This window comes from Euleptes europaea, chromosome 5 (assembly GCF_029931775.1).
Source record: "Euleptes europaea isolate rEulEur1 chromosome 5, rEulEur1.hap1, whole genome shotgun sequence".
In the NCBI taxonomy this organism is placed as follows: domain Eukaryota; kingdom Metazoa; phylum Chordata; class Lepidosauria; order Squamata; family Sphaerodactylidae; genus Euleptes; species Euleptes europaea.
Window position 1 is genome coordinate 84,294,553 of NC_079316.1, and position 14,262 is coordinate 84,308,814.

The window sequence follows — 14,262 nt, forward strand, 5'->3', positions numbered from 1 at the left end:
TGGTATGTTTCTACTTTACAAAGCTAAGATTGCTTTAGAACGGAAGGGCTTCACACTGCTAAACCAGAAACATGGGAAGAAGTATCCTGGGCGGGGGGGGGGGGGAAGAGGTACAAAGTTGTCTGTATTGCATAACAACCCGGAGTACTTCTTTGTTTGAGTTGTGCCACTTGTCCTGACCCTGCTAATCTTCCTGTCTGCCATTTGGCAGAGTGACGATTGACGAATATGGGGTGTGTTCAGAGAGCATGTGACACTTGAAAAATCCTCTACTTGGAAACATCTCAAAGCAGCTACATAAATTTGGGGGATCAGTAAAGTAATTTCTGAGGCATGTTTTCAGTGTCACTGAAGGAGAGTATTTTCAGACAAGTTCTGTGATCACGTTTTGTTGCTAACAACCATTAGCTAGTTATCTAACATCACACAAAGTTCACAGCCTGATCAAGGTACATTCTCAGCAGGTAGTTATTTGCTCACGGTCTTGTTATAATTAGGACTCTGATCAGAATTACATAAGTGACTGATTCGGCTGCATTTCAGTCAGATTAAACCTACTGAACCAATGCTATTTTGCTTCAAGAACAAGAGAGGAACATTGCTGATTAGAGGTTCTGAACAGCAGTGAAGTGAAAAGAAGAACACATCTCACTTCCTGCTTGCCTCCAAGTTGATTCAAACACATTATTTTGCTCATGCAGAAATGTGTTGGATCTCAAACAAGGGTGAAACCAATTCTTCCAATGGGTAAGAGTCCAACAATGGGAATGATGGGTTTCACCATAGATGTATCAGTCCTGCAGATTAAATTTTACTTAACAGGTCTATCTCATGCATTCTTACTCACAAGTAAGTCCCTCCCAACCCAACTGGACTTTCTTCCAAACTTTCATGAGACTGCAACCTTAATTAATGAATATCCTGGCTCATCCAGTTTGCTCCAGTGATTCTCAACCCAAGCATAAAAAATGATAAAATGCAAATGTTAACTTATGCTAATCATCTTGAATCAAGTGCCTCGTCACAGTCAAGTGAACATTTCTTTTAAAGCTAGAGAGATGCTTCTGTACACTCAACTCTAGCTCTTCCACTGCAGATCAACACCGCTACCCTCTGAAACTATCTTAAACCACAACGAAAGTTGGGCTATAAAAGTTTTTTGTAAATAAATAAATAAAATGGGGGGGAACATTTGTGTTGCTGGTATTTTGGGAGGTAGTTTTATTTATTTAAAATATTTTGTAGAATCATAGAGTTGGAAGGGACCACTAGGGTCATCGAATCCAACCCCCTGCACAATACAGGAAATTCACACCCCCCCCCACACCCCCAGTGACCCCTACTCCATGCCCAGAAGATGGCCAAAATCTGCCTAAGATCATAGATCTCATGATCTGCCTAAGATAATAGAATCAGCATTGCTGACAGATGGCTATCTAGTCTTTGCTTAAAAACCTCCAGAGAAGGAGAGCTTACCACCTCCCAAGGAAGCCTGTTCTACTGAGGAACTGCTCTGTTAAAAAATTCTTCCTAATGTCTAGATGGAAACTCTTTTGATTTAATTTCAACCCATTGTTTTTGGTCCGACCTTCTGGGGCAACAGAAAACAACCCGACACCATCCTCTATATGAATATCCATCGTCTATATGAATATTTATAGTCCACCTTTTTCCCACACAAAAACAGGATCCAAAGTGGCTTACAATATAGGTTAAAACAATACAAATATAAAAACCCAAAACACACATCTTAGAAAATCCAGAACCCAGTAAGGGGGAAGTAAGATGGCAGCTCATTACCTTCCCTCACTGATGTTAAGGCAGCAACCTTCAGGCTGGCTCAGAACAAAGCTTAGTGGCAGTGATGAGCACTAGATGGCTTGATCCAGATGTCCACAGCTGTACTTCACCTTCTTCCTTCACCAATGGTCCACTGGTCATGGCAGACACAGGTCTCAGGAGCACTGTAAAAGAAGAGGCGCAGAGGTGTGGCAGGCCCAAGTTCCCAAATTCCTTCCTTTGTCCAAGCAACTGGAAGGCAGATCTTTCCAAACTGGCCCAAGTTCCCAAATTCCTTCCTTTGTCCAAGCAACTAGGACAACAGATGGAGTTATTTAGGGGGTCAGAAGACTTATATGTACATCATTTATGGTCTGCCTTTGTACTCGAGGATTACAGAATGAATCAATGCAATCAACAGGATGGGGTATTCAGTAAACAATACAATAGGATTAGGGTTGTAGAATCAATTAGAAATCTAAAAGCAGTACTGAAGCAAAGCGTAAGTCCTAACGTGACACATTAAATGATACAAAAATACATAGTAGGATCCAAGGGGCCTAACGTACTCAGTATATACATTTTTAAAAAGTGTTATCCAGGTTAGATCGCACCTCAGACCTCCCATTTTGGCTTGGAAATGCTTTGGAAGCGCCAGACATCTGTTTTCCCCCAAAACGCCTATACCTCGATGTATTTCGTTATGTCGTTTCAAAACCGGCAATCCAAGGGGTGCATTCAGTTACATACGCTATTCATTTCTCCTCCCCTCTTTTTGCAACACCCAATGAAAAGCCTTTCTCCTCCCATCCCACCTTCCCCCTCCCTTCCCATTTGCATCCACCAATCATTATTGTTACTTTATCCCCCCCAACCCCAAGTGCTTGTGGTCTTACAAAGGAACATGGGAACATTGGAACATTAGATCAACCATTTTTATTTGTGAAGGGTCCCAATCAAACATTTCCCTCATGTGGAATGTCCTTGAAGGGGATTTTGTAAATGGTTTGTGGGCTTGAGGGGGGAGGAATGCAGAGGAGGGCGAGGGCTGGAAAAGTAGCAAAATTGCTGCGAGCGGCAGATGGGGGAGGGGGAAGCAGCAGGAGGAGGAAGGGAGAGAGACTGAGGGATAGAGAGAGCGCCTGCACACACACACACACACACACACACACACACAAGTCAGGGCTCTCCTGCTGGCACAAAGTTTCTCCCCACCTGTTCCTCCCTTTCTCCTGCTGCCGGGGTTGAGCTCTCCAAAAAAAAAAAAATTATGTGCTCGTTCCAACGAAAAAAAATGCAAGATCGTTGGACCAACGCCCCAAAAGACGGCAGCTCTGTGATTAGCACTGTGTAAGGAACGGCTCATTTTGGGTTTTTTTTTTTGGGGGGGGAATGCCTGCATAGGTTGTGATTAGGGTTTCCCTGCCGTGCAAATGAGGCAATTCTTAATGACATATAGCGCTCCTTTGGATCAATGATATTACACATGAGTGAAAAAAAAGGGGAGGGGAGGCAGGGAAGCATCAGCGACATAGCAATATGACGATATGACGATAAACTGTCTTGGGAGCAGTCTTAACAGGCACGGTGCGATCGGAAATGAAGAATACGCATCCAAAACACACACACCAAGCATGATGATAATATGTTGTAAATTGTTGGTGCGATAAGCCTCCAAGTTTCAGTAAACTAAACACAGTAGCATAGACCACAGTTCCTAATATTTATCTAAGTAACTTTGTGAATCATTTAGTGCAGTGCAATTCTATTGCCAGCGTAGAAAAGCTCTCTTGAATAATTCAACTTTGCATAGTTTGTGGAAGGCCAGAACTGGTAGCGTCATTCAGAGTATTCAGAATTTGCAGTGTCCGTAATAAAAAGATGTACATATAAAAGTGGGGAGTAGAGTGTGTACACAGTTGATTTATATCAGTGAACAAACTGTACAGCACTTTGTAACTAAATAAACTGGAAGTTTACCGAGACAGTTCTGTGTTTGGCTGAAGACTATAGAATATCATCTTCCAGATTAGGTAATCAGGATCAAGGTAGAAATATGACCCTTTGAACTAGTACACAGTGGATAGTTTCTCAGAGCATCTGGCACAGAGAATGCTAGCGCTGCAAAATAAATACTTATATACGACTGTAAAATGAAGTATATACAACTAGGATAAGAATTCATTCGTGTACAAGTTACTCTAAATTCTGTTTTTAAAACTTACTACAGTCCAATAGTAGGAGCCCCATGGCGCAGAGTGTTAAACTGCAGTGCTGCAGACAAAAGCTCTGCTCACGACCTGAGTTCAATCCCGACGTAAGTTGGTTTCAGGTAGCCGGCTCAAGGTTGACTCAGCCTTCCATCCTTCTGAGGTGGGTAAAATGAGTACCCAGCTTGCTGGGGGTAAAGGGAAGATGACTGGGGAAGGCACTGGCAAACCACCCTGCAAACAAAGTCTGCCTAGGAAACATTGGGATGTGACGTCACCCCATGGGTCAGGAATGATCCGGTGTTCGCACAGGGGACCTTTACCTTTACGGTCCAATAGCACCAGGAGACATCAGGCCATAATCTAGAGAGTTAAGACATCAGAGTTCTTGCCTGCAACTAGTGAAAACCCTCCTTTGTAACAGCACTCTCCCCATCCCAATGCTACACCACAAATTCCTTTTCAATAACTCCCATTACTTTCCAAAGCAAACCATCATTCCAACCTCAAAATACCATCAGCTCAATCAAGGGTGTCAAATGTATGACCTGGCGGCCAAATCCACTCCCCGGAGAGCTCTTATCTGGCCTGTGAGCCAGCCAAAACAGGCACACACCCCTCTCGATCTGGGCTGGAGAGGCCAGAGAGGGTTCGCCAGCCAAAGTAGCCATCTTCCCCCCTCACTCTTGATCTGGGCTGGGGCACCTGCTTCGGGGTCTCCAGCCGAGGCAACCCCCCCCCCCAGTCCCAATATAGGCTGGCAAGGCATGGTCTGGCCTGACCGAGTGAAATTTATGTTATATCCAGCTCTCATAGCAAATGAGTTCGACACCCCTGAGCTAAATAAACCATAATTTCGCAGCAACTAAAAATATGGCTATTGTTTTCAGTGAGAAACACACAATTTACTGTAAGCCTTGGTTTGAGCCATTGTTGACTAGATTCAACAGACCTGACTCTCCCAAGCAGCAGGAACTGGGCTGAGTCCAGTGTACCTTGACTGCTACTGGTTCATATTGCAGATGGGCATTGGAGGAGGCTAGCAAAGTCAGGATAGGTGGTATTATCCCAAATTTGGCTCGCTGAGAAATATTCCAGGCACCTTCCCAAAATTTCCAATATTTCATTTAAGGGGGACAAAGGATATAGGTTTTTTGACTTACTGAGAGAGAGAGAAAAAATATGTAGGCACTATTTCAATTTAGGTTTCTGCTGCTTCAAAAAGCCCAACCAATCTGGGCTTTTGCCCAGTCTGAAGTGGGCAAAAATCTTCAGCTGTAAGGTTCGCATCTGGGTCACCACCCACTTTTCAGAGTTCCAAGTTGGATGTCAGCTCTATTTCCAGCACTATTAGAAACTATTAGAAACACAAATAATCAACATTCAACTCTGCCCCTTTAAAGGTGGGCAGAGAGCCACATCTGGCCGACTCTCCTACTGCCAGTTCCTTTTGGAATGTCTGACTGGCACTCAGCTCTCAAATGGCTTAATGAAGTTTCAGGCCTCATCCTGCTAGCCCCAGCTGCAATCTGGCGGACCAGTGCTCCCAACAAAAGGCTAAGTGGCTTGAGGGACAAATATGCTACCGCCATCATACTACTATAACTTTCTTACTCTGCCCAAGCTCTTACACAGTAATGCCAGCATGGTGTAGCGGTTAAGAGCAGTGGTTTGGAGCGGTGGACTCTAATCTGGAGAGCCAGGTTGGAGTCCCCACTCCTTCACATGAAGCCAGCTGGGTGACCTTTGGGCTAGTCACAGCTCTCTTCGAGCTCTCTCAGGCCCACCTACCTCACAAGGGAGGTTACCACACTTGTATTCCCAGCGATGTATTAAGAGTTTGAAAACATTATAAAAAATAATGTTTGCACTTTCTATGTATTCCCAGCGATGTATTAAGAGTTTGAAAACGTTATAAAAAATACTGTTCGCACTTTGTTTGGCCCCTTTAGCTGTGAAGACGTCTTCCAACCATTTATAAGCCGTGGTATCCAAAAACCCTTTTAAAGCGATGTTTTTTAATAACATTTTCAAACTCTTAATACATCGCTGGGAATACAAAGTGCTGTAACCCCCAAAGTCTGCATAGGGAGGGGCAAGGTAAATTACAAAACACCTGGCAGGAGGATGAAGAAACCATGCTGTATCTTGGCCATTTTTTACTGCAAGCTGCCCAAAGGAGTGCCCATATTAACATGGACTCCATCTTCAGCACATATTGCTGAGACAGGGGAAGAGCCCCAACCACTGAACTTAGATAACTCTTAATTGCTGGGAATACAAAGTGCGGTAACCCCCACTGTGTCTGTTGTGGGGAGGGGAAGGGAAGGTGATTGTAAGCCGGTTCGATTCATCCTTAAGTGGTAGAGAAAGGGAGCATATAAAAACCAACTCTTCTTCTTCTTCTAATCTAGCTAAGGTGGAAGCTAGACATGCTCAAACTGTCCTGATTTCCTGCTACTTGTCCCTGCATTTGCCTTTTGAACACCAAATACCATTGCACTGGTTCCCTTCCATCCCTCTCCTGTAACAGTCTGCTGCATAGTAAACATAATTGGCTATGTTTGAATTGCAGCTGTTCCATAATGGGCACAAGCACACACATTGTGCTATTCAAGAACCAAATAAACAAGTTTTTTGTTTTTTTTAAAGTACACCGTTCTGGTCCATTTAACATAAGGGACTTGTATAGGCAGTGATCCTTGGTGTGATAATAGTGGTGTGTAAGAATGTCCTTATTCTCACTGAGAAATATTGGAAGGTATACAGCCGTAAACAAGTGTGGAGTTATAGCCACATTTTCTGTGCTGTCTTTTGAGAGACCACCACAACACTGAAATCCCTCTAAAAGAAACAAGCAACTGTTGTAAAAATTTACTCAATATTTATAGGACACATAGTAGATATAGATTGCTATGCTGTGTGTTATTTCCACGAACATATGAATCCTGTAATTAGGAAAACTGTGCTCTTAAAACAGCCAATTAATAATTGCCGTTAGTTTTGCATTATTGTTTCAAATTCTATCCATAATAATAAAAAAACGTGCTGCAACTAGAGTACAGCTTGTTCAGATGGAAGGGATAAGAAACATGAATGAGTTCCTAAAAATAATTTGTGTATATTGCTTCCTAAACACATTCTGTAGAATCTTAGAATGACTCTTGCATGCCAGTAGAAGCTGCAACCATTATCTGATTTGAAGACTACAAGGTTGGTTAACTTCTAATTTTCTGCTTATGTCTAGTAGTAACCTCTGACCTGTTAATGGCACCTCTCCAAAAAGCCACCCTCATTCCAAACTGGAAACAAGAAATACTTAGATCTCAAGACAGCTATAATTCCAAATGCTGGAGACTTACCTGGTCTTAACTGTTTAAGAGTGTCATCTGTCATAAGTCACTGGGACTTGCCTACAGGTAGTAATTGCAGGCTAGAATTACATCTCAGCCCTAGCTATGCTTTTTAGCCTACATGTGACCAGTGACATCAGTTTGCAGGACAACAAACAGGTTTATGGTAGTCTGATGTAATCGTATCTTCATTCCACTTAGGGGTTGAGTATTAGAAGGCCCAGTCAGGCTGACCATGTTTTCCCCTGGCTTAGAAGTGATAGATCCTTGTCTCTTCCAAGATTGGGCAGTGGAACATGTTAATTAGGAGTCATTTTTTAAAACCAGGCCTGGCTGTGGTGAAAATGATGGGGAGGGGGAAAGGAGTAGATGCAAGTGTCTTCTGGAAGATTCCTAATGAAGGATTGAATTTGTTGAAGTGTATAATGTGATGCTGTAGACTAAGTCCTATAATTGGTTGTAGGAGTTTAAGGTGAAGCCTCTCCGTCTCTCCCCTCCCCTTGTTTTCCCTTTGACTACTTACCTGACATTTGTATGCTGTATTGTGCCATAATTTGGATTATTCTTCTGCTCACTATTATCAGGTTGTTCATAGATTTACCATCTTCACTGCTGGGATTCTTTGTGTTACATAGTGAGTTAGTTTTGTTATTTCTGTCACTCTTGGACCTAATAGCCAATGTACTGGAATTTTGTTTTGCTTTTTTAAACCTTTATAAATATCTTATATTACAGGTTGAGTATCCCTTATCTGGACTGCTTGGGTCAAGAAGTGGTCCGTATTTTGGATCTTTCTGTATTTTGGAATTTTTACATATGCATAATGAGATATCTTGGGGATGGGACCCAAGTCTAAACACAACATTCATTTGTTATGTTTTACATAAACTTTATACACATAGCCTGAATGTAATTTTAAACAATATTTTGTAATAATTTTATATACACTGTATCAGTGGCACTGCTGAGGGTCTGTGAGTAATGCTTGTATGCCAGCTCAAAAGGTCCGGTTTTCAGATCAGTCCAGATATTGGATGTCTGGATAAGGGAAACTCAACCTGTATATCTGGTTTGGTTACTGTGTGAGCAGGAATCGCCTTGGAACTTATGGTAAAGTGGCTTGGCAGCTTTGCTAGGTTTGGGGGGAGGTTGCTTGGGGTTCCAGGTACTGGGACCGGAAAGAGCATCCCCATAGGGTGGTTTCAGTCCTGACATAAGCCAAAAGGCTAATTGTATAGTCCAGCACCTCTACTTGACACAACCGGTTTCTGCCATAAATGACATTTTTATTGAAAGCAAATACAGCAGTTCACAATTAGTATTAATCACAGTATATCTTTAAAGCCTAAGTCCTGTATCCTGAAAAAGAAGAAATTGTCCAGTTACTTGTAACACTTTCATAATATTGATAAAAATCACCATTTTATTGACAAATTGCACAAATGACAAAAAAGGTCTATTGAGTGAGGATATATACCACAGGTTTTCAGCTCCAAAAACATCAAACAGAGAAGTGATGTTTGTTAAAGTTTGAGAGTAGGAGACAAAAACTAAAATAATCTAGATTTGAAAAATAACTGGTTGTGAAGATAAATGATGATTAATTCTGTGGAATTGCCTTTATTTGTACATATAAACTATGATATCTTGATAGGAAGGAAGGAATGCAATCAAGAGGGGGCCATTCTTCAAGCCTCTCCCAGTGAAGTATTAATGCGATTCTCCACTGCTTGAGACTACACACATAGTCTGAACTGGGACTTGATATAGAATACTGGATTGACAGTGGGTACAGTCAGCTCTGACAGTGTTAACTTCTTTTTTTGGGGGGGGGCACCAAATCCAGACCTCTCTTCCTCCCCAAATGGATTATTAGAGCTCTCAAAACTAACTGGAGTGACCATCTGGTGAACTGACTCATCTGTGAGAGCCTCTCTCTAGATTCTAGAGTACATTTCAGTATTTTCAAAATGCAGGCTTAATTATTAAGAAGAAATGTATTCAGTAATTTTCAACCAAGCTCTCATCACTTCAGTTAAGATTACTAAAGATGCCAAAACCCAGAAAAAATATTAGGCATTCCAGCACCCCCCCCCAAATAAATACTGTTCAAGTAAGATATAATATATCTTTGGCAATAATTCCCCAAAACTGACCCATAAGCATAAAACTGTGGTTCTTGTAGACATCTAGACCAATGTTAGGTTTTCTTTCCAAAGTGTAAAAAGTCAGAGACATTGAACTGGATCCACTGCAAAATTTCTGTGTGTGCTACAGCTCTTGCATAAGTATAAGTGCAAGGAAAAGACAGTGATAGCCACTTGTGCAAAGACAAATTTATTGGACCCCCACTAGTATTTCCAACTGCACAGTGGGTAACAAATTTCTCTGTGTTATGTGTGTTAAGTGCCGTCAAGTCGCTTCCGACCCTATGAATCAACGTCCTCCAAAATGTCCTATCTTTAACATTCTTGCTCAGGTCTTGCAAATTGAGGGCTGTGGCTTCCTTTATAGAGTCAATCCATCTCTTGTTGGGTTTTAATCTTTTCCTGTGGCCTTCCACTTTTCCTAACATTATTGTCTTTTCCAGTGACTCATGCCTTCTCATAATGTGCCCAAAGTACGATAGCCTCAATTTAGTCATTTTAGCTTCTATGATGAGACAATCCAAAATGAAACAAATTTCGGGGCAGTCTTAATATACAGGGAGGGAAGGGCTAGGTGGTGTACAGGGTCTTGCACAAGCAAAACTGCGCCACACCTGTTAATATTTTGCTTGTGCATTGCCGGATCCAAACTGTTGTATTAAATGCAGACCCATTACAAAATATGAAAAATCATGTCCACTGATTGAAAACGCTATCTCAAAAGGATTGCCACTCTGTAAATTACAGTAATGTGCTGTAATTTACCATTCAATAACAGAATTGTTTAGCCTACTTTGTAAACTACAAAAAGCAAAAAAAAAATGTGTTACAGCACATTTCTCCCCACCTCCTACTAGACTTTCACTGCTTATATGATACGTATTCCTACTTTATCTTCAGTGATTTAAAAGTATCCATTAGATATGTGATCTGAATATCAGGGAGCTGAAAATATCGATATTCCTGGCTGCCCAGGTTCCAAATATTGGTTTGGTATTTGCATCAATTTGGGGGCTATTGATATTATTTGTCTCCTTTATTCCCTATGGGGAATCTTTACAGAGAGCTGGAGAGGCTGTTTTTTGAACAAACTGCAGCAGAGCTGCTGGTGCCTGTTCTTTAAATAACCCCCAAGTTTCAAATGATTTGGACCTATGGGTCCATGAACAAGGCACCCCCAGTCATCTGCCATTGTTTCCTATGGGGGGATGGAATTCCAGGCTTTCTCCAGAGTAAAGAATAACCAAAGATACAAGAACAAGCAAAGCAACCCCCGACCAAAGGCTTCTCAAAGCAGAGAGAACCAAGAAGCCCAAAGAACAGTGCAGTGCAGAACCAGGGAATCCCAGCAGAAGCATGGGACAATGTGGCTAGCCTAACACAACAAATGTACAACCTAAGAATCCAAGTCAATGTCAAACCAGAAAATCCTCTAAGCCAAACCGAATAGAAACAATGTTGCAAGCCCAACAAATGTAAAAATCAGAGAATCTAACCCAATGTAAAACCCAAGAATTCAAGACAACCTCAAACAGAGATTCTCCCACAAACCAACTTGCGTAAAGAACACAATGTTGCAAGAACCATAGAACTGATTTCAAAGCACACTACCTAAGCCAAATCAACCCGGCAATCTGAAGCCAAGCCCTGAAAAGAAGACACTGACAGAGACACACAGCAAAATTCAAGGGGGGGGGGACAGTCCTGGGATCTTTAAAACACTGGCTCCCAGTATTCCCAATTACTCCTGAACATTTCCAGGATTTTTTGGAAAACATTTCCTAGTATCCTGGAAACCATCAAAAAATACCAATACCAAAAATACCAATAAGGTATTTTTCCTATATATATTTGGACCAGATATATCTGAATGCACATTCCTAGTATCTATCCAAGGCAAAATCTTAACAAGCAATCACATTGGAGATTTAAGATATTGGTGCAGTTTTCACCATAGTCACCCTCTAAATGTAAGGGACTCTCTCTCCTATGGTTCATAATGCCAATCCAATACGGTTAAAGGTAATGTTGTAAATGCTTCAGATTTTATTCCCTCCCCACTTCCCGAGAACCCAGTTGTATTTATAAAGCAGAAATAATCCTTTTAACTGATGAAGTGGTTCCCAGTAACTTCTAAAAACCCCTGAGTATTTCAAGTTAGAGCATTCTATGCCTGCACGAGAAAGAGAGAAGAGATGCAACTTCAAGAAGATCAGCTTGTTCTTAGTTTATCTCCCCTATTTTGTTATGCAGAATCAAAGACCATAATACTATATATGCGTTACTAAAATTATAGCATTAGATTGAAATCTCAAGCCAACTGCAACTTTAAATCAGGCTCAAACTGAAAGCAGACAAACTAACCAGACAATACAAACTAACCACAAATACATAATTCGCCTTTATCTAATCTAAAAAGAGCTTATCCATGATTCACATTTCACTTAAAAGAAGAAACACTGACAAGGCATTTTAATATGGTAATAGCTACAAGAATCATTTGATTTTGGTTGTTTGACTTGTTATGGTAAATGCACATCCATTATTTCTCCTTTGGGACAGCTCTAAAAGTGATACAAGCACTGGATTTCCTTAAAGAATGCCAAGCACTGCAAATTAAACATAGGCATTCTAAGAGATTTACAGCGCATTCCTGAAAAGAATGCCTGCAACGGGCTTAGAAGGCAAACTAGTGGCATTGCCTCCTAAAGAGGTTTCTGCACTGCTGAAACCTCTGCCCGGCACCAAAAACCCATGCAACCCTTATAGGGTTGCTTAGCTGGCGTATCTTAACAAAAATAAAAAGGGGCGTTCCCGAGCCGAAAGTGCTCAGGAGGCCAACTAACGTCAGCCCCGCCCTGTGGCCGGCGCTGTTATGCCCCGGGAACACCTCCAGGGGCGCTGTTATGCCTCCTGGCTCACCGCCACAGACTGTGCCAGCGGCCAGAGGCAGCAGCGGTCAGGGAGTGGCACCCAGCCCTGCACGCTGGCCTCTCTCACGCCGGAGTGCGCCTTCTGGGTGCCGGCGGTGTGGACCCCTGTGCCGGTGGAGGTTGTAGTCGGCATCCTAAGGGCTTTGGGCCCATTTTTCAGGAATGGGCTGTTATTGACATTATACCTTTCAGTAAGCAAATCCCAAACTGGCCAGTGGATATTCCCTTTAGAAATATCTATAACAAGTTGTAAGGCACACTATGTTCTAATTTAACTAACAATGTTCTGTAAACACTAATAGATATTTTAACCTTGAACCCCAGTTGCTTAAATATTTTCAGTCTTATCTACAGAATTTGCAATCATGATTGCATCTTTTTCATATTTGGGGTATTGTATGTTCAATTCTTCATTTTAAAGGAATGTGTATTGCAGAAGCAATGCTGGTTACTTTTTATACTCGTATTAAATAATATGATCCAAGATAGCTCGTTAATGAAAAGCCATCCCCAGTTTTCAAGAAATAGTTTGTAGGAAAATGAAACGGAAATGAACAACTATGCAAGATTGATTAAAATTATGACTGAATGCTTAAGTCAAGTGCAAATTACTGCTTAAACACATGATCCTCAGTTGTGTCCAGCGAACCTTGAGTGGCGTGCCAGTTGTGGAAGGGGTCTCACTAGCACATGCCCCTCTGCTCCTGCTGCAGCCTACCAGTCTATGAAATGCCACCCCGAGCTCAGGAAACCCCAAAAATTGTCACCCAATTGTTGGAGGTGCCCTTCCACTGACAGAAGACAAGTGCTGGACACAACCCTACTTCTAACAAAATATATTTTTTTAGCCTCCCCATAGGAATGAAAGGGGTTTCAACACAATGGGATGGACCCAGACAAAATTTGCTGACGTCAGAGTGGAAATTTCCTGCCTTCCCCGTCCCACTGCAGCCCGCTGATCTCCACAAAATGCAGCTCCTGGGAAAGGGAAGCGGTGGAAGTTGCCTGTTTAGTCAGGATTCAACCCAATGGACAAAAATAGCCCAATGCAGGGAGAGGCAACAGAAATCTTTTGACAAAAGAAAAGCCCTACACAACTGGACATAGTTATCTGTGTGAAAGCACCAGACCCTCCCGCCTTTATAATATGCAGTTTATGTTACTCCACTGAGCACAGTAATTCTTCAGTCTATGGTGCTCGAACCAGTGGCTCCTCATCTTCACTGCCATGAAAGAAGACAATGACAACTATTTGGACTGGTTTCTGATCAAATAGCAAAATTGGCCATTCCTCTCCTTTTACAGTCACACTATTGTCCCAAGATTGTAATCACATCATTAGTCAAAACTAAATGAACTGAAAAAAATATCTCAGGTAAAGAACAAGGTGTCAATCTATGCAACTATCATTGGACAATTTTTTGCCTAGACTAAATATGTTCCACTTAGGAAGGAATGATTTCAGTACTGATTTACAGGATTACAAGTACATTCCAGTGTTTTATCAGGTTTTCGTTTTTAAAGCCACCTGGCAGTCTATATTGATACATAATATTTGGCTGTTTTTGCAAATGATTATTCAAGTAATGCAGATTTTTTGGATTCATAGTGTCCAGAATATTCATATCAGATTATGTTCTTACTCCTGATTATCTTGATTCTAGCAACAGCAGTACTTTTTAAGAGACAAAGCTATTTCAGAAATGCCCGAGAAATTCTGAATAATATTGAATAAATGCTTGGTTTTGTTGGGAGTTTTTTTTTTTAAATTGCAAGAGTAAGTCTAAGAAGCTGTTTGAAAGCAGTGCAGCGCAACAGTATGCTTTCCCAATAAAGAGAA